The 20,291-nt window shown below is 33.4% G+C and overlaps 1 long non-coding RNA gene and 1 pseudogene across 1 annotated transcript; one reads left to right on the top strand and one right to left on the bottom strand.

Annotated features, from left to right (window-relative positions):
- Positions 1–1,903: 1,903 nt before the first annotated feature.
- LOC145575055 (uncharacterized) lies at positions 1,904–9,357 on the bottom strand (annotated as a pseudogene).
- A 6,227-nt stretch (positions 9,358–15,584) lies between these two features.
- LOC145576019 (uncharacterized) lies at positions 15,585–18,028 on the top strand. Its single transcript, XR_014098314.1, has 3 exons — positions 15,585–15,807; positions 16,170–16,271; positions 17,739–18,028. It is a non-coding gene; the product is annotated as an uncharacterized LOC145576019 (long non-coding RNA).
- Positions 18,029–20,291: the final 2,263 nt, after the last annotated feature.

Consider the following 20,291-nt stretch of genomic DNA (forward strand, 5'->3'; position numbering starts at 1 on the left):
TACGATATGTTCTCTGTCTCTATTCCAATAAATTGTCAATTTTCTTCGCAGCAACCGCTCCTGTAAGGCTTTAGATGCATTACTGACTTAAGTCAGGATATGCTTGATGAAGTTCTGTATACGCCTTAATATAATGAAATGCTAGCAAATGATGCAGATGATTATTTAAAATTTACGTTTTCATCACCAATGTAATCATAATTACAAGTTTACAAAGTTGCATCTGAAGAATGAAGAAAATGTACATGTATGTGGCTACTACATATTGTAAAATACAGTTTTGCCACAGAACAATGGAACAAAATGGGCTAGTTTTGCACTTACAATTAACACTGGAAACAACCAGCATTTCAACAATATCTTTTGATCTGTATAAAGCTATTCATATAGAGAGTACCTGATTTGCAGTTGCACATCACCAGGAATCAAAGTGCTTTCCTCATTTGCAATTTGCATGACAGAAGAATTAGGCCCTGAAATCCAACAACTTTTATGGTTTGCGCGATTAGACAAGAAGCTGGTTTATTACCTGGAAATCAATGTTATGTTCAGCAAATTGGTTTTTGTGCAACAGAATGAACAAATAAGTTACTCAGAGAAACCGCAACGATGTTGAATGAAAATTTTCACTAAACAGGTCAGGTTCTAGACTTCTAAAAACATCAAGCTATTTTCCAAAATCAAGCCTTCCAACTACACAAATAATCAAACCAATAGATAAGTTTAAGCACCTACAGAAAAGGTAACAAAATAAGATACCCTGCAGCTGTATCATCCACTCAGCTTAAAAATGGACAAGCAAACCAAATACTCGTAAGCTCGTAGCAGTTATAAATCTTATCATGCAAGAAACATAAACTGAATATTGGAACCTGGAAATCCAAAACCTAGACAAATGGGACAGTATGTATGTTCACTACTCCTAAAGTTTACTATAGGACTTGAAGATTGAAACATCCTAATATCTCTGGTTATTGACATAGCCTAAAAAATATGTTGCCTGCCACCCATTGCTTTACCAGAAAACTCCATTGATTCTTTATGAAACTGTAGTTTAGGAATGTGACAAGAATTCCAATCAAATATCTTCCGGAAACTGCATGTTAAATGAAAATCTCATGTACCTCGATCAATTGATTCATAATTTATCAGTGCTTTCCGGAATCAAGTCTGCCTCAAATGATAACTACCTACTTTCAAAATTCAAATGGATGTTTTTCTTGTTTATCATGTCTGAAGTAGGAGATATATGTTATAAGGCTAACATCATAAATTGAATAACAAAACAAAAGATACTATGGTAAAAACAAAAAAAAAAAAAACAAAATGAAAAAGAAAAAGCCTTAAACTCAAGAACACAAGCAACGTTTTCTTTTTCTTTTTTTTTTAGGTAAGATAATACATTCCAGAGGTCAAGGATAGATAAAAGAAATCCTAGCATCAAAACTTTAATATTTGATGTACTATACTACATAAAAGTGAGTGTATACTTATGTAACTGAAAAATGAATATGACACCTAAGAAAATGGATATTTAAGGAACAAAAATTTACTATCTTTGCAAACATGCAGTTGTCTCAACTTCAATCCAATTGATATATTTCTAAAGCAACTCCATGGGCGAGTCATTTTAAGTAATCAGAAGACAAGGGACTAACAAATAATGAGAAAGCGTGTATCTTACTTTATAAACAACTCCGTATAAAGTAACAAGAGATAGAAACAGTAAAAGTAGGAATAATTTTTGACAACATATTGACATCATTCTATTATGCTTTAATGAATGATAAAAATAAGATACCTTGACCAAGTGTAGCGGATTGCCACATCCATATCATGAAAGACTTCAATTGCTTTGTTTAGCCGTAAAATGTGAGAAAATGTCCGAAGCAAGTCCTTCAGCTTATTTCAAGAACTTTTGCAACAGGTCTTAAGAGGAGTTATTACCAGAAGGCAAAAGGCTAACAAACATCGAGAAAGTGTCAGCATCAGCTTCAAATCCTTTGCTAACCATTATGTCGCGATAGTATAATGCATTTGACAAGTCATTATTGTGAATATATCCCCGGATGATTGTATTATAGGTACAACCATTAGGAAAGCAACCATCTTCTTCCATCTTGCTTAATAATTGAGCAGCTTCATTCATAAGCCCTTCCTTGCAGAAGCCTTTAATCATTATAGTGTATGTTCTACAATCAGGTTGCAGACCCTTGGATACAAGATCAGAGAAGAAATATGCTGCATCTTTTAATTGTCCAGCCTCACACAAGCTGTCCATAAGGATGCAGTAAGTGAAAATATCAGGTTTAATACCTTTATCCTCCATATCTTCAAGTAATGCCACTGCCTCATCAAGCTGTTCACTTTTACATAGGCCATCAAGCAATGAACTATATGTGACGACATCAGGTGTAACTCCATGAGCTTTCATATCATTGAACAACTGGTGCGCGAGTGTAAGTCTATTGGCTTTACACAAGCCATCAATAAAAGTGTTATAGGTTACAACATCTGGTGATATCCCTTTTTGAAACATACTTTCTAATACAGTAAAAGCCTTGTCAATGTTTTTAAGTTTGGCATATCCATTGATCATAGTATTAAAACTTACAAGATTAGGCTCACAACCATTCTGGGTCATGATATCAAGTAGCTTTTCTGCATCTCTCATCTGACCACGCAGACAATAACCATCAAGTAAAGCATCGTAAGTAATGATGTCAGGAGCTACACCTTTGTCAATCATTTGTCTTAAAACTGCTTCCGCTTCCACAACATTACCATCTTTACAAAACATGTCAACCAGCATGCTGTAGGTCTGAACATCAGGTGCTATATTGGTCTTTAACATCTCGGTCAACATATCCTTAGCCTCTTCCCTGCATCCAGAATTGTAGAAGCCTCGAATCAAGGAGGTATAAGTGACAACATCGGGTTGAATGCCCTTGGTTTTCATAGCAGAGAACAAGTCCATAGCTTCTTGTAATAGCCTGTCCTTACAAAGACTGTCAATAATGATGGTATATATGACAAGGTCAGGCTTACAATGAGCAGCAGATTGCATTTTGTTAAGCAAATTGAGAGCAGCATCATTGTCGCCGATACTACAAAGGCCTTTGAAAATAGCACCATATGTAACAACATTGGGTTGGTAACCTAAACTGACAATCTTATTCAACAACTGAGTAGCAAGGGGGAGCTTGCCATTATTGATATAGCCATTAATTAAGGTAGTAAAGATAATACAATCAGGGGGATACCCAAGCTTAATCCTTTTCCCAAGAAGCGAAAACCCAAAATCAATACGACCCAAATGACAGTAAGAATTAGCAAGAATGGTGAGGGAATAATGGTTAGGAGGAAGACCAAGTAATTCAAGCTGCCTTGAAAGAGAGATAATGGTGGAATGAGGATGAAGATGTTTCGATTTGGAAATGGCAGTGAATAGCTGACAGAAAACAACGATAGAAGGAAGAGGGCGCAAAGAGGTCAATTGATTGAAGAGGGAAAGGGGTAATTTAAGATCGGAAAACCCTAATTTGCATTGTTCTTTAACTGAATTGAGAATTAACTGACGGTTCTGAATAGCAGAAGCAGTTTGATAGGACGAGAAAAATCGGGAATAAAATTGAAAAGGGGAATTGCAGAAAGAAAGAAGGCGAAGAAGGGTATAAGTAGAATTACCTTTACCGCCATGAAAAAAGGAAGAAGCAGTAGCAGCAGCTGTAGATGTTATCTTCATTTGCATCTTTCTTTCAATCTCTGCTGTTTTGGTATGAAAATGTGGAATGAGTGAAGAGAGTTCAGATAAAAAAATAGATTCTCGTCTTAAAAAGTTGTTCTCTGATTTTCGGTTCAATGACCCAATTTGAGCATTGCGGATTTGTGGGATTGAGGCCCTGTTCCTTTAAGCTTCTGGGCAGAGCAGAGCAGATTTCAGCAGAGCAGAGTAAAGCAGAGCAGAGCAGAGCAGATTGAAGCAGAGCAGAGCAGATTTCATTAATATTAATATTATTATTATTACTAATATTATTATAATTACTAATATTATTATTACTATTATTATTATTATTACTATTATTATTATTATTACTACTACTATTATTATTATTATTATTATTACTATTATTATTATTATTATAATTACTACAATTATTATTATTACTACTGCTGCTGCTGCTGCTACTACTACTACTACTACTATTATAATAATTAAATTTTATTATTAAATATTAATTATATATTATTATTATTAAATATTTATTATTATTATTAAATATTATTTATATATTATTATTATTAAATATTTATTATATATTATTATTTTTAAATATTTATTATTATTATTAAATATTATTTATATATTATTATTATTAAATATTAATTATATATTATTATTATTAAATATTAATTATATATTATTATTATTAAATATTTATTATTATTATTAAATATTAATTATATATTATTATTATTATTAAATATTTATTATTATTATTAAATATTATTTATATATTATTATTATTAAATATTAATTATATATTATTATTATTAAATATTTATTATTATTATTAAATATTATTTATATATTATTATTATTAAATATTAATTATATATTATTATTATTAAATATTTATTATTATTATCATTAAGTATTAATTATTTATTATTATTATTATTAAATATACATTATTATTATAATAATTCAATATTAAGTATTAATTTTAAGCAGAGCAGAGCAGGGCAGAGCAGAGCAGAGCAGAGCAGAGCAGATTGAAGCAGAGCAGAGCAGAGCAGAGCAAAGCAGAGCAGATTTCAGCAGAGCAAAGCAGAGCAGAGCAGCTCTAAAGAACGGGGCCTGAGGGTGTCCGGCCTATTGGAATGAGTTGTAGTCTTGTAGCAATAGGCAAAAAAAATCCGGTCCATAATCTAGTCATCTGATCGTCTCTTCTTAATCTTAAGATTTTCGATTAAGTTTGTAGTGCTTCCAATATTTAGAATTTTTAATTTTTTGGATTGGGAACGTTATACTACCTTCGTTTCATAAAATGTGCAACAAACTTAGTTGCACGTTTTCCAAGATAAAATTTGATAATGCTTGATTAACAAAGTGAAGGGTATGTGATTAAGGGTAAGAGAGAGGCACTTTGAGGGTTGGGGATCCTTTTCCCTTCCCCCCCCCCCCCCCCCCCTCCACCCCCACTCTAAAAGTGTCTTAGCTCGTGCTTATAAATGGCTTCCTTGTTAAGGTTTGTGCTTGCAACATCAATTCTCAAATTATATTTGTTTCCATGCATCAAGAATCCATCCCTTTTACTTATCCAAGTACTTTGGATGTTCTTGATCATAATCTAATGATTCATGACTTAGATTTATTTTGACTAGTACTTTATTCTTCTCATGCTCCAAGCAAGGAAGTCGTGTGACGATTCCATATCGTAACGCACATGATGGATTTAATTGTAGAATGATTCTCAATTTTATTCCATCCATGTTACATTTTAGCTCATCTAGTTTCACTGAGTCTTGCTAAACTGTTTACTATGTGATACCCACTCTAAAAGTGTCTTGACCCGCAAATACTGGACTAAAAATCGTCAGAGTTGAGGTTCGATCAGGATCCTTTTGTTATGTAATTATCTACTTTATTAATTTAATGTAGATCATTTTACTCAAACTTTCCGAGCCAACTCCAAGGGTGAGGTTGAGCTTAAAAGCTATTCCCTCCGTTTCATTTTTTTTCTTACACGAGTATTTCAAGAAAACTTCAAACATGTCAAAGTGCTACATGTATAAACTTCAAATATCTCTCCTTTTTTTTTTTTTTTTTTTTTTTTTTAAAGATTATATTAGTACCATATTAGTACCATAAGTTTCCAAGATGATATAATAATGGAGGTTGAGATTAAAAGCTAATAGACTTTGAATATTGTAGCTTTTGTCTACAGATTTCGAAAATATCAAAACACCTACTGTAACAATAAATCTCATGTCTTATATTCTACCTCATAATTTGCTTGTCAAGAGTTTCTAATAGGTCAAGGCTAGAATTATGCAGCACCAATATACACAGTCACAGTCTATGATGCTATATCAACATTGTACAGGCTCGACCATCATATCCTCAGATATAACACAAAGACATTGAACATAAATCAATCATCATGCAGCGACTACAGCTTCAACAGCTGCAGTCTTGGGGGGATCAGCACTAGAAGTGGTGCCACTGGTCTTGGCATCTGCAGGTGCAATCTTTAAATGAGCAGGAGTAGTGTGCTTCAGCTTCACAAGTATCTGCCTCATCCTTGCAAGATCAGTCGGCTTCCCAAGCTTTGGTCCTTAGATCACAGCAATATAAGGCTTCTTTTCCTGCTCTTTCTTTCCTCTTTTCTGTTATAGCAGGAACTTCATTAGGAATGAGCTCTGCTATTGCCTTCTAGTAAGTCTTGTCAGCCTCCTTATAAAACTTATCATGACTAGCCAGAAATAACTGCAAAATAAACACAGCATTTCAGGACAAAAGTCACTATAAATTGGGATAAAAATGGAACATCTTAATTCGGAGTAGTTGCTAACAATTCACTATACAACAAAAGTTTCCCACTCATTGCTTCTTGCCATCTAAATGATGAAAAATCAGAAACATTACGCAACCAACAACTCAACAAAGATTGGAAAATGTCAAAGTGTCAATAAATTCTCAACCCAAGTATTTTTGACATGAACATAAAACTGGCATGACACAACTTATTTTCCACCACTAATATATAGTAGAAACTTTTAAAACCTTAAATAAACAGTCAACTACAAGCCATGCCCCAATTTTGAAGTGCACATTCACCACACAAAAACTGAAATCAAATTAGAAAATAAATTTTAAAATGTTGTGGTTCCATGCACAAACAGAATATATGAAGTCCATTTCTGAAACTTGATTAAAATAACCATGCCATAATTATACTAGAAAGACATGTGTAACTTAACATAGACCATTTATTTATAATTATTACAATATTATCATCACAGCTTGAAACCCAACAGTATGTTACATATAAACTATAATGTAACAGAATTGAAAAAAAAATCACAAAACGTCACAACAATTGTCACTTGAAGTCACAAAGTACATTCTAGAGGTCATAGCTAAATAGAGAAGACAATAGCGTTATTGTATGACGCTTAATTAAATGATAGAAACATAAATAAGATACCTTAAAAAATTCAGTTGCTAATTTTCAAGTCCTTGACCAAGTATAGTGGATTGCCACTTCCATATCATGAATAGGAGAATTCAATTGCTTCATTAAGCCATAAAACGTGAGAAAATATCCGAAGTAATTCCTTGAGCTCATTTCAAGAACTTTTGCAACAGGTCTTAAGAGGAGTTATTACCAGAAGGCAAAAGGCTAACAAACATCGAGAAAGTGTCAGCATCAGCTTCAAATCCTTTGCTAACCATTATGTCGCGATAGTATAATGCATTTGACAAGTCATTATTGTGAATATATCCCCGGATGATTGTATTATAGGTACAACCATTAGGAAAGCAACCATCTTCTTCCATCTTGCTTAATAATTGAGCAGCTTCATTCATAAGCCCTTCCTTGCAGAAGCCTTTAATCATTATAGTGTATGTTCTACAATCAGGTTGCAGACCCTTGGATACAAGATCAGAGAAGAAATATGCTGCATCTTTTAATTGTCCAGCCTCACACAAGCTGTCCATAAGGATGCAGTAAGTGAAAATATCAGGTTTAATACCTTTATCCTCCATATCTTCAAGTAATGCCACTGCCTCATCAAGCTGTTCGCTTTTACATAGGCCATCAAGCAATGAACTATATGTGACGACATCAGGTGTAACTCCATGAGCTTTCATATCATTGAACAGCTGGTGTGCGAGTGTAAGTCTATTGGCTTTACACAAGCCATCAATAAGCGTGCTATAGGTTACAACATTTGGTGTTATCCCTTTCTGAAACATATTTTCTAATATAGTATAAGCCTTGTCAAAGTTTTTGAGTTTGACATATCCATTGATCATAGTACTAAAACTTACTAGATCAGGCTCACAACCATTTTGGGCCAGATGTTAAGTAGCTTTTCTGCATCTTTCATCTGACCACGCAAACAATAACCATCAAGTAAAGCTGTGTAAGTAATGATGTTAGGAGCTACACCTTTGTCAGTCATGTGTTGCAGTATGGCTTGTGCTTCCTCAACATTACCATCTTTACAAAACATGTCAACCAGCGTGTTGTAGGTCACAACATTAGGTGCTACGTTGCTCTCTAACATCTCAGTCAACACACCCTTAGCCTCTACCCTTCATCCAGAATTGTAGAGGCCTCGAATCAAAGTATTATAAGTGACAACATTGGGTTGAATGCCATCGGTTTTCATAGCGGAGAACAAGTCCATAGCTTGTTGTAATAGCCTGTCCTTACATAGACTGTCAATAATAGTGCTATATATGACAAGACCAGGTTTACAATGAGCAGCAGAACGTATTTTGTTAAGCAAAGTGAGAGCACTGGCATTGTCACCGATCCTACAAAGGCCTTTGAAAATAGCACCATATGTAACTATATTGGGTTGGAACCCAAGCTTAACAATCTTGTTCAACAATTGAGCAGCTTGAGGGAGCTTATCATTAATGATATAACCATTGATTAAAGTGCAAAAGGTATAATGATCAGGGGGATAACCAAGTTTAAGGGATTTCGCCATTAGAGAAAAACCGAAATCAACGCGGCCTAAATGACAATAACAATTGGCGAGAATACTCAATGAATGCCTATCATATCCAATACCAAGTAATTCAAGCTGCCTAACGAGAGAAATAATGGTAGAATGAGGATGAAGGTGTTTGAATTTGGAAATGGCAGTGAATAGCTGATTGAAAACGATGACAGAAGGAAGAGGACGCAAAGAAGTCAATTGATTGAAGAGGGAAAGGGGTAATTTAAGATCAGAAAACCCTAATTTGCATTGTTCTTTAACTGAATTGAGAATTAACTGACGGTTCTCAATCGCAGAAGCAGTTTGATAGGACGAGAAAAATCGGAAATGAAATTGAAAAGGGAAATTGCAGAAAGAAAGAAGACGAACAAGGGCACAAGTAGAATTACCTTTACCGCCATGAAAGAAGGTCGAAGCAGTAGCAGTAGCAGTAGCAGCAGCTCTAGATGTCATCTTCATTTGGAACTTTGTTTCTCTCAGCTGTTTTTTGGTACGATAATGTGCAAAGTAAAGAAGGTTAGTCTTGAAAAGGTGTTGTCGGACTCTCGATTTAATGGCCTGGATCCGGAAGTTTGAGTATAAAGGATCAGAGAGTGTCCTTGGCCCAATCATTGAGAAATGATGTAGGCGGTTTTTTCTTTTTTTTTTTTAGGAGAGAAATGATGTAGGCGTTGTAGGCTTGTAGCAATGGTTTATAAACCCGATCCATGATTCAGTCAATCTACTCTAAAGGTTAGGATTTTTGGAAATTTTCAATGGATTCGGATCGTCTTTTTAGATTTTTGGATATTTGAAAATTTAATTTAATTTTAATAAAAGAAAAAAAGTTAAAATTAAATTCTTATATATCAGATTTAGATAATTTGTACTCCGTATTAGATTTAGATTGGAGCTATTTATGTCGTACATCCATTTTATATTATTTGCAACAAATGAATATTTGATGTATTACACAGAATACTCATTTGGAACAGAGGTAATTGTTAAAATTCTTTTTTTAATTCTTCCAAAAATAATTACTACGTATTATAATTTTTAAATTAATTAAATTTTAGGAAAAAAAAAAGAATTTTTCAAGAAGAAAAATCATTTTTAATTAAATTTGACCAACGTAAATAAATCAGTCATTAAAATGGAGTATATTGGTGGTCATTTTAAAAAGTAAAAATTAGAAAATAACACCATAAAATTCTCAAAAATAAGAATATAACACCACCTATTTCAAAACTTTTATTATAACACCACATAAAAACAAAAAAAAAATTGATTTCACCACCATCTAACGAAAATCATCCAAAAAATCGTTAGTGGACCCCACAACAGACACGTGTCGCTATTCTATTTGATTTTTAAAAAAAGAAAATTAAAAAAAAAAAAGAAAAAACTTCAAACCCTAACCCAGACCACCCTCACCTCTGGCAGCCCTACAACCCATCGCCGGCAAGCCCACACATCCACCACCCTCACCGAAACCTCCTCCTTAACCTTCGAAATCACCACCAGCCCCTGTTAAACCCAATTGCCCACCGGCCCCACCCTCTAGAGGTCCACAGCCCCGTGTAATCGAAACCCTAATAGCTCCGACCATAACCATAAAAAAGGTCGTTGGAGCGCGAGGCCAGAGAGAGAACGAAAAGAGGGTGCGTTATGGTTTTAGCGACTGGGAATCAGAGAGGGAACGTAAAGATGGTGGGTTGCGATTGATGGTTGTAGTGGGATTCACAGTGGGGCTGCGGTGGGTTTGGCTGGTGGGCGAAGGGGTTTGTCGAAGGTTAAGGTGCAGCAACATTATGAACTCTTTATCGCTTTACCTACGCCTCTAGAACAAATGATACGTACCAATCATACCATATATTAATATATAGTACGTACCCACATTTAATTTGATAGTCGATTCATTTGCAGATTTGTTCTTTATTTTGTTAGCCTAGGAAATCACCATAAAAAACATACCTATAAAAAACACCATATAAATAATTCGGAGTACAATTCAACAATAGTATTGGTTGTATTGTGGTAACATGAAGAGGTCACGTAACTCATCACCACCACCACACTACTCAAACATTCCCCTTGAATTCCTCTTACAAATGGGCTCTTCCGAGATCAACCTTCATGGTACTAAGCTCACCGCCCATGTCATAGACAGTAAAGAAGCCGTCGATAATCACATCGCTGATCTTCGATGTTACCTTGAGTGTAACACTAAGGTTGTTGGACTAGATGTTAAAATGAAGGTAAAACCCGAGGGTTGAAGTTATCATTACCATTCCACACCAGATGTATTAGTCCTATGTGTGTTTCGCCGTTGCCTTATAATTCATTTAAATCACCTTGGTTCACTTGGTAATGCACCTCAATCTTTGGATGACTTCCTTAATGATCCTAAGATTTGCTTTGTTGGAGCTTCAACATTGCCGAACCTTCGTTTTACGAAATTTAGCCATTTAGAAGTTGGAGTAAAAGTGGGTGATTTGGCAGCAAGAGTTCTAAGAAATTAAAACCAGCACTTACTATGATGAGTTTGGCTGAGATTGCGAAAGAAGTTAGGGTGGTATACCATGGTGCAACAGCCGAAATCGTGGTTGATTCGAGTAATAATGGAGTAGTGTTGACGGATGAACAAATTAAGGGTGCTTTTAGTGAAGCATATGCTTACTACCAATTTTTTTTTTTTTTTTTTTTGATGAAAAGAAGTACTTAAATAGCATTAACCAACATTACAAATTCTATTACAATCTTCTAAATAGAGGTCTATACAATAACGAGGGGGATCGGGAAATGTCCTAGTTAATGATCTTGTTGTGATCTTGTTGGTTACAAGCTCTTGACCTCCCTTTAAAATACTTTTTTGTTTTTTGTTTAAAAAACCCTTCCTTTGATTGAATTACTAGTATTACGATCTTGTTGGTTATGTTAATTTGGAGTATGATCTACAATTACTTTTTGTATGATCCGGTCATCATTAGACCTATACTATCAATTAAATAAAAATATCGGTGTTTATTAAGTTAACTTGTGTTCTTGATTATTGAACTTGTCGCTTTTTAAAGTCGTAGTTGTGCGTTTTTCAACACAATTACCGTATTAGTTGATTAAGAGCGGTAGAAAACTTCATTACTAAATGATCAAAACGGTCTTGATTGACTAAGAGTTCTTAAGAGTCTTATTAGTTATCAACTTATACATCAATTTGGTAAAAATTGATGATTTCCTTCATCTACATAAATTGTACGTATAGTTCAATTCATCTGTTACTATGTTCTTTATTTAGTTCTTATAAACTTGTTATTGCACAAATTACATGATGTGCCCCATAAAAGTAGTGAATTGTAGGTGCAATTCATTGGATGTTGCAAGATACATACCCAATTTTTTAATTTCTTATATTTAAAGATTGTTTTAATTAAAAACCCGCATATATACCACTTCATTAATTTAATTATGGGAAAAAATAACAATGTTAGGGTGAGGCCAGACAATGAATACTCCTTATTTTGTAAATCTAAAGTATGCAAAGGGGGAATTGTCCAAATTTAAGGCACACAAGTAACACAATGAAATTCTTATTTTACAAAAATTAGAAAAACACTAGATTATCTCCGTGCAATGCACGGTTATAACAAAAAAAAAAAAATTGTAGTGTAGAACTCGTATATATGATGAATCTTTCAATTTTATCATAAATTCATTGGAAGGAATACAGTTGATATTCAATTTATTGTACTCCGATTTTCTTGATTAAGAATTTACTTAGCTTGTTTATAAAGTATTCCAAAAAAAAAAAAATCCTTTCAAAAAAAAAGTATTACAAAAAATAACATCATCAATGGTTTTAGGCGGAAAAAAATTTCATAAAAAAGCGACACATATACAGTTTTGAGAAAAGATGATATCAACAATGTTTTGTTTTAACAATAGTAACTCCGTAATAGATAAGGTAATACAATGGAAATTTGACCAATTCAACTACTGTAATTAAGTTCCAACAAGTCTAATCGTTGGTTAAACGTTACTTAATTAATCACTGGCATTCCCTGTGGAGTCTTTAATTTAGCTAGCGTTCCCATAAGAATTAAATTGACCAGGCCGGCCAGCTTCTATATACTCCATATATATACTATACCAATTGCATATTCTAAACCATAATCATTTAGTCACAAATAGCATCAAACAATACAAACCTATTCAATTCAATATGTCTGTTTATAGCTTCCCTACAAAATATTTTTCCAAAATGGGTTTTATGATATCGTTATTGATGGAATCCCTCTTAAGGCTAAGGTAGTTGATTCCGAACACGTATTAAACGAGTTGATTCCTGGCTTTTTTAGTTCCAAATTGATAGTTTCATTTGCTTTTTTCAAGTACCATTACTATCAATTTTTTTTTATCAAAATTCTCTTCAATTGCAAAAATATTTGTGCAAATTTAACTTTCCCATGTAAATTTTGTTTTTCAATGCACTTTTATTACTTTCTCTCTCTACTATTTACATATCTAATGTAAATTTATTTTTTCAATATAATTTTACTACTTTTATTTAAGTTTCTTAATTCTCGTGATTTTTGCCCATTAGGGACTATCATTTGGGGACGGAGGGAGTAATTAATAATAACAAGGTGATGAGAGTGCACTATATACAATAGAGGTGATTAATAACTATAGCCCGACCTGAAAATAGGGTAGGTTTGGACAAGTCAAAAAGCACTTTTTCTTAGTTAAAATCCCAAACCGACTCGAAAAACCGATTTGGATGGCATTTTGGCCCTACAAGCCCGACACATTTTTGCAGGTTTCGACATGACATTTTATGTACTGATGTTTTTGTATACTATATATTAATACAGAGTTACAATTAGGGAAGTGTTCATTCGTTTCTGCTTTAATAATGTTTTATGGTCATACTTTAATTAACTTTAATCCTTTATTAAGGGCTTTAACTAAAAAATCTCACTAATGTATAACATTCCATATTACATATTTACATGTCATGTAATGATGTAACTATGTAAGATTAGTTGTATTCATCTCATTGTATACTTTTATTATACGGAGTACTAACTTCTTATAAATTTTGTTTATACTGTGTATACACGTAAAATTATATACTCCATGTTTAATTTTACTTTGGGTTGGAAGTAGTACTCTTTATCTCATGAGAAATAAAAAGTTACACGGCTTAAGATGCTAATTTAATGAATGCACGCGCCTTTATGCATTGATCATGAATAACGCATGCATGATGAATATGTAAGCTGAAGGGTTTCCAAAGATTTGAAATTTTACTAGCTTAGGGATTCCTTACTCATTTATTGGGCAGTTTATTGTTTGTTGTTTTAGCTAGGCTTTAAGCAATTCCCTATGGAAATTTGACCAACTCATCGATCAACTTCCAACAACTCTAATCGTTCATTATAAACATCCCAGATTCAAATCAGCAAATTAAATAAGCCCTTATGTCTTGCCTATATTGCCTATATATAACCATATACTACTCCCTCCGTTCCTTTTTTTACATCCCTGCTTTCCTTTTTGGGTATTCCAAAATTACATTCCTCCTTTTCTTTTTTAGTAAGTATTTTTTTTCCAAATATCCCAAATTATTCCACTTTTTCTGTTATGTAATTAATGCTCACTCTTATTTTCTCATTCTTACTTTCTTATTCTCACTCCTAAATTTAGATGAATATGATTGGTTCTTAATTTTCTAATAGGAGCATGTTATTGGTCCTTTTTTTTTGCAAAGGATTGATGAAATGACATCATTAAATATTAATCTATCTTTGTTTTACTCAAAGACATCATTTAATGTTTTGTACTTCCCATTGTGTTTTGTTTTATTTTTATTTGTTTTATTCTTAGTTCCTTAATTCCCGTGTAATTTTACAAACAAGAATGTAAAAAAGGGACGGAGGGATTAAAACATTAAAACATAATCTCCATTCACTAATTTCCGGCCTCAATTCAAATTTCCTTAAAAAAAAAAAAAATGGCAATCCCCACAAAATATCTTAAAAAAATGGGTGATTATGATATCGTAATTGATGGAATCTCTCTCAAGGCGAAAGTAGCGGATTCCATATTGGTTTTAGATGAGTTGATTCCTAGCTATTTTAATGGTCAAGATATATTGAAGATGTTAAAACACCTAGCAGTGGTATAAATAGCAAAAAAGTACGAATGCTAGTCAGTGGCGGAGCCAGGAATATATAACCGGGGGGACGACAACTAAACATTGCATCATTTGACAAAAATATTTAAATAAAAAAAATAAACGCAAAGATAGTTTTGTAGTTAAAATTTCACAACTAAAATGAAGTGGGTTCATGTCCTTGAGATTTCATTCTTTTAAACAAGAATTGTTGAAGATCAGGTTGTTTTTCCTTAGAATTGTTTGAATTAGGTGAATTGTTTGACATGTCCTAATTAAATCAATAAAAATAAAAACAATGAATCAATAATAATTCAATTACCATCATGTCATACAATCAATACACTACTACATAAACGAGCAAAAGCAACGGTCAAATGCAACGGTTAAATCTAATGCAAAGGTTTAATGCAACGGTAATAGCTAACACAACAGTCTAATGCAACGAGTAAAGCTAATGCTACGGAATTTTTGCCTATTGCAACGGTTTTTAAATAACCGTTGCAGTTGCTCTTCACATGCAACGAATTTTTTGCCTATTGCAACGGCCTTATAATGACCGTTGCAATAGTTGCTCCGTATAACTTATTACGGAGTAGCATGTACGGAGCAGTAGTAAAATAAAGAGCACCAAAATTTCGTGAAAAGCTCACTCTCTCTCCTCTTTACTCTTTTGCATTCTCTCTCTACTTCTGTCTCATCTCTCTCCTTCACTTTCACCTCCCGATCTTCCTCTCATCCTCAACCTCTCATATCTTAATTTGAAACATTCCCATTGGATGCTTTTTCCTTCATCATTCACCCCAAAAATTTCTAATATCCTTTCTTTTTTAGCTAGGGTTTCAAATTTCTTAAAATTGGAATAGCTCCTCGCTCCTCCTTCACCAGGCCACACTCCTCTTTCAAGGGTAAATTCTAGATCCAAACTTTAATATTTCACACAATCTCGCTTTTAATTGCTAATACTTGTGTTGATTTTGGTAGTATTTTGTTTGATTATCGATTTTGTTAGATTTAGGGTTTCAAATTTAGTTGTTATTGCTTGTGAATTGCCATTTTATGTGAATTGCCATTTTGTTGTGATTAGTTTCTGCTAAAGTATAATCTAGATCTATGTGGGATATATGGTGTTTGTTTATATTATTGAATTAGTAATGCAAATATGTGAGTAGTATAATTGTTAACTTTTTTTTTTTGTAATTAATTAAATAGTTAGTTGCGTGTGCCCTGCTGATGAATTAATATTTTCAATCAACCCCAAAATTGTCAGGCAAAGGAGCCAAGGGTTTGAGTACTAGCAAATCTTCCGGATTAAACAAAGACAGGGATAAGAAAGCTCCCCATTTCTCTTTTTTCTCATGCTGGTCTTCAGGTCTTTTCTTTTCCCTTTTTCTGATTTTTTTTCTGGGTTTTTTTTATGTAATTTTTGTAGATCTACGCTTGTTTATTCAAAATTTGAGAAATTGTGATTGTGTTATTTGATTTTATGCTCATGAGATTAGTTGATGGGACTTCTAGGTTGTTGAATTTGGTTTTGAAATTCTGTATTTGGGATATTTTTGAAGGTGGGGGGGGGTTTGTGTAAATTCGCATCTACTTGTGATGTTCTATAAGCTTCCTATGTTTCTTGTATTGTGTGAGGTTGCATGCATGTTATGTGAGCTATGAATTGCTTGCTTGAAGTTTTGCCATTGCTGCTAAATTAAGGTTTCTATGCATAACTACATGAGTATATTAGCATCCTATTAATCTGAAAAAACTAAGATAAGTTATTTTCTAATGGATGATCCCCTTGTAAGATAATGTGTGTTTAATTTGTTATTTTTTTTCGATTTAATTTTATTATTCTGTAACCATGATGTATAAACTTTCGTCAGTTAGTGTTCTTCGTAAAACAATTGTGGAAAAAAAAACCAAGTTTAAATTATCAATTAAGAAATTTAGATTTATTAGTTTATGTCAGTTTAGTAATACTAAGAAGTTTGTCCTAAGCGATTATGCTGCTATTCCCCCCCCCCTTCTGCTATTCATCCCCTTCTTTTGCCCCTCCTATCGCTCCCCTACTGCTACTGCCACCCTTCTGCTGCTCCCCCTCTATTATTTTACTTCCCCTTAGCTTGCTGCTGATGCCACCCTTTGCTGCTCCGCTCTTTTGTTATTCCCACACTTACTCTTTATACTTAGAAGTTATATTTTCTATACGTTCAGCAGGTTGTAACACTTACTTTTTACACATTTGAGCCCATTCATGTCCCCCTAATACTTGATATATGTGCTTGTATAGGATGAGAAAGAGTTGATAAAGATTGCACATAGTTTATTCTGTATGGGAACACAACTGAATAGTTCATACATGATTACAAGCTTATTGTAAAGTTTCTAAAGCCTTCAAGTTTTTCTCCTATAGTTTGATGAAATTTCTAAACTTATGAATTTCTGATTTTTATTATATGTACAAAATTGTGATATAAAAACGACTCTTACTCCTAAAAATGTTATCGAGGTAACTTCTAACTTTGTTAATGTTTACTCTGTACTTTCTAAATTTTTAACAGTGATAAATGAGTCCGATAGCATTGATACTTGTTGAGATTTGACCCCATTCCTCGATTCATGAAGAACTACTCCTACCATATAAACCAAACTAGGCTTAGTTTTAAAGATATAAAGTTGAAAAAATTTGCAAGTTTTGCGAGGGGGCAAAATTTGTAATTGATATGATCTATTACCGATGTTGATGAAATTTCACATAATTTTTCAGTTGCCGACAAGATCAACTCAAGATTTGTAGCAATTAGTTCTATTGATGGCTTATAAATGGTGGATGCCATTGTTTCAGGTATTAAAAATAAGCCATTGCTGCTACTGCTATTTCTGCTCTGTTAGAGTGTCAGAGCTGTTGCTGTTGCTATTTATGCTATGTCGGAGCTATTGTTGCTGCTGCTACTTCTGCCCTGCCAGAGCTGTTGCTACCTGCCTGCTACGACTTCTACTACCGGTTGTTGCTACTTGTGTTGTTCAGCTGGAGCTACTACTACTTGAACTGATTTTTTTTTTGTTCTTTTTAAATTGTAATATTACAAGTTATTATTAGAGAAAATTTAAAAGTTTTACGTATATTAACTTAGGAATTATTTCTGTAAAGCATTAATTGCATAATCATAAATTGTAAATTAAATACATTATTTTTTAAAATTTAAACGAAATGATTGTTATTCAATTTTGTTTACCTCATTTGTATATTATTGAAGTTGTAACGAGCATAAAATAATAATAATAATAATAATAATAATATAATAATAATAATAATAAAAAGCTGATGCAACGGTCCAAATAAGGTAATGGGCATTGCATTTGATCTAAATATGCATTACATTAGCTCTACTGCAACGGTTTATGAGATTTTTAATGACCGCCGCCTTAGCTATGTAAGATCGTTGCATTAGGCCCTACTGCAACGGTTCATGTTCGATATTATATGACCGTTGCAGTAGGTCAAAAGACCGTTGCATTAAACCTGGTGCAACGGCCGCAAAAGCAACGGTTTACTAACCGTTGCAGTAGGTCTATAGCAATGGTTTTTTGCCCTATTACAACGGTTTTTTAGGGTTGCATTTGGTCGTTTATGTAGTAGTGATATTACCAATCAATTTAACACAAATAACAAGTTATAATTTTATAAAGTGAACAATTTGAGAATTGAGAACCCTAGCCTAACATTGGAATACAAACGATCAACCATTTAAAAAAAAATATTCAGAATTTAAACAATTAAAAATTCACACTTAATTAAAAAATTAGCACTTAAACAATTAATTAAAATAAGATTTAGGGTTTGAAGGGATAATTTAAAATTATAAGTTACTTACAATGAATTGGGGAAAAATCCAAAGAGATTTGTCTTTCACAATATATGCTTGTGCGGTGGTGGCGGCAGCGTCGACGTCCGCGGTCGTCGTACTTCGGAGTCCGGCAGTCAGGTGGTCGTCACTCGTCAATTGTGGGAATTGCCGAATTGGGTTGTACGAGAGTCAAGAAAGCTTAATTAAAAAATAAAAGTAACCTTTATACTTTTTAACTTTATTTGTTTTGTCTTTTAGTAAGTTTTTATTGTTTTATATTTTTTGTTTGATATGATGTCATCCCATAATTTTCTACCACTCTCCTGTCACTTTCACACTTTTATTTCTATGCTTACTTGGTTAGTTGATTTTGTCAGACTTTTGTGGAATTGTGGTAAACTTGTCTTTCGTAAGTTTTGTTTTTTTTTTTTTTTTTTAAATAGAAAATTCTGAAAATTTTTTTTAAAAGTGGGGGGACAGCTGTCCCCCCATGTCCCCCCCTCCCTCCGCCCCTGATGCTAGTCATAAGCTCGGCTACTCGTTGCTGTGACAAAATCTTGCAGTCTTATGGGATTCCTGAAATTTTAAAAACATTCCTGATAAATCCCGACATTTGTTTTGTGCGACCATCAGATGATCAGATCAGCCCGCCTGGTGTGGCATGCTGTGAATTGGCTTGCCGAGTGCTTAAGAAATCAGCAGGGCTCGAGGGATCTGCTTTACGGGTTGTTGCTAGTGAAGTTGGGATTCCGTATCAGGATGTTTATGCCTCATCAAGTCAAGTCGATGTTAAACCATTTGTCCAAAAATACAAGGCAATATTGGTTGATTCCAAGTACGGCAATATTCTAACACAAGAACAAGTGAAGATGGTCGTCTATGATGCCTTTACTTGTTATAGAATTGATTCTAAGCTCCTTTCTTCGCTTAAGTAGTTTACTTGGGTCTTTAAGGAGTTTATGTTTCTCAGAATTATGTCAATTAATTATGCCTCTTTTTTACATGTTGTTCCTTAGTTTACATTTAGCTAAGGAACAACATGTAAAAAAGAATTTTTCAAAAAAAAAAAAAAAAAAAAAAAAAAAAAAAAAAAAAAAAACATGTAAAAAAGAAATGAACACTTTACTAATTTGGTAGGTAAGATCAGAAGTAGTAGTATTTGTATTTCGTATCTTACATTCTTACTTATGAAAAATAAAAAGGTGCATGGCTTAAGTGATTGCATGCTTGATGAAATAATGAATATGTAAGCTGAAGGGCCGGTCTCCGAAGACTTGAAACTTTACTAGGGATTCCTTACTCATTAGTTAAGTAGTGGAAATTTTGCGAACAACTCTTTTGCGAAAAACTATCTTTATCTTTTTTTTTTTGTGAACAACTACCACAAATTTTGTATTTGTTTTGTTAACACTACCGGTTAACGATGGACATTTCCTTGCCGTATGTGGGGCCCACCCTAATTCGTTCAATACACAAATAAATGAACGATTAACCAGAAATCATAAAAAAGATTAAGAAAATGAACGAATATTACCTGTTTTTTCAATCCT

This window comes from Chenopodium album, chromosome 13 (assembly GCF_948465745.1).
Source record: "Chenopodium album chromosome 13, dcCheAlbu1.1, whole genome shotgun sequence".
Lineage (NCBI taxonomy): Eukaryota > Viridiplantae > Streptophyta > Magnoliopsida > Caryophyllales > Amaranthaceae > Chenopodium > Chenopodium album.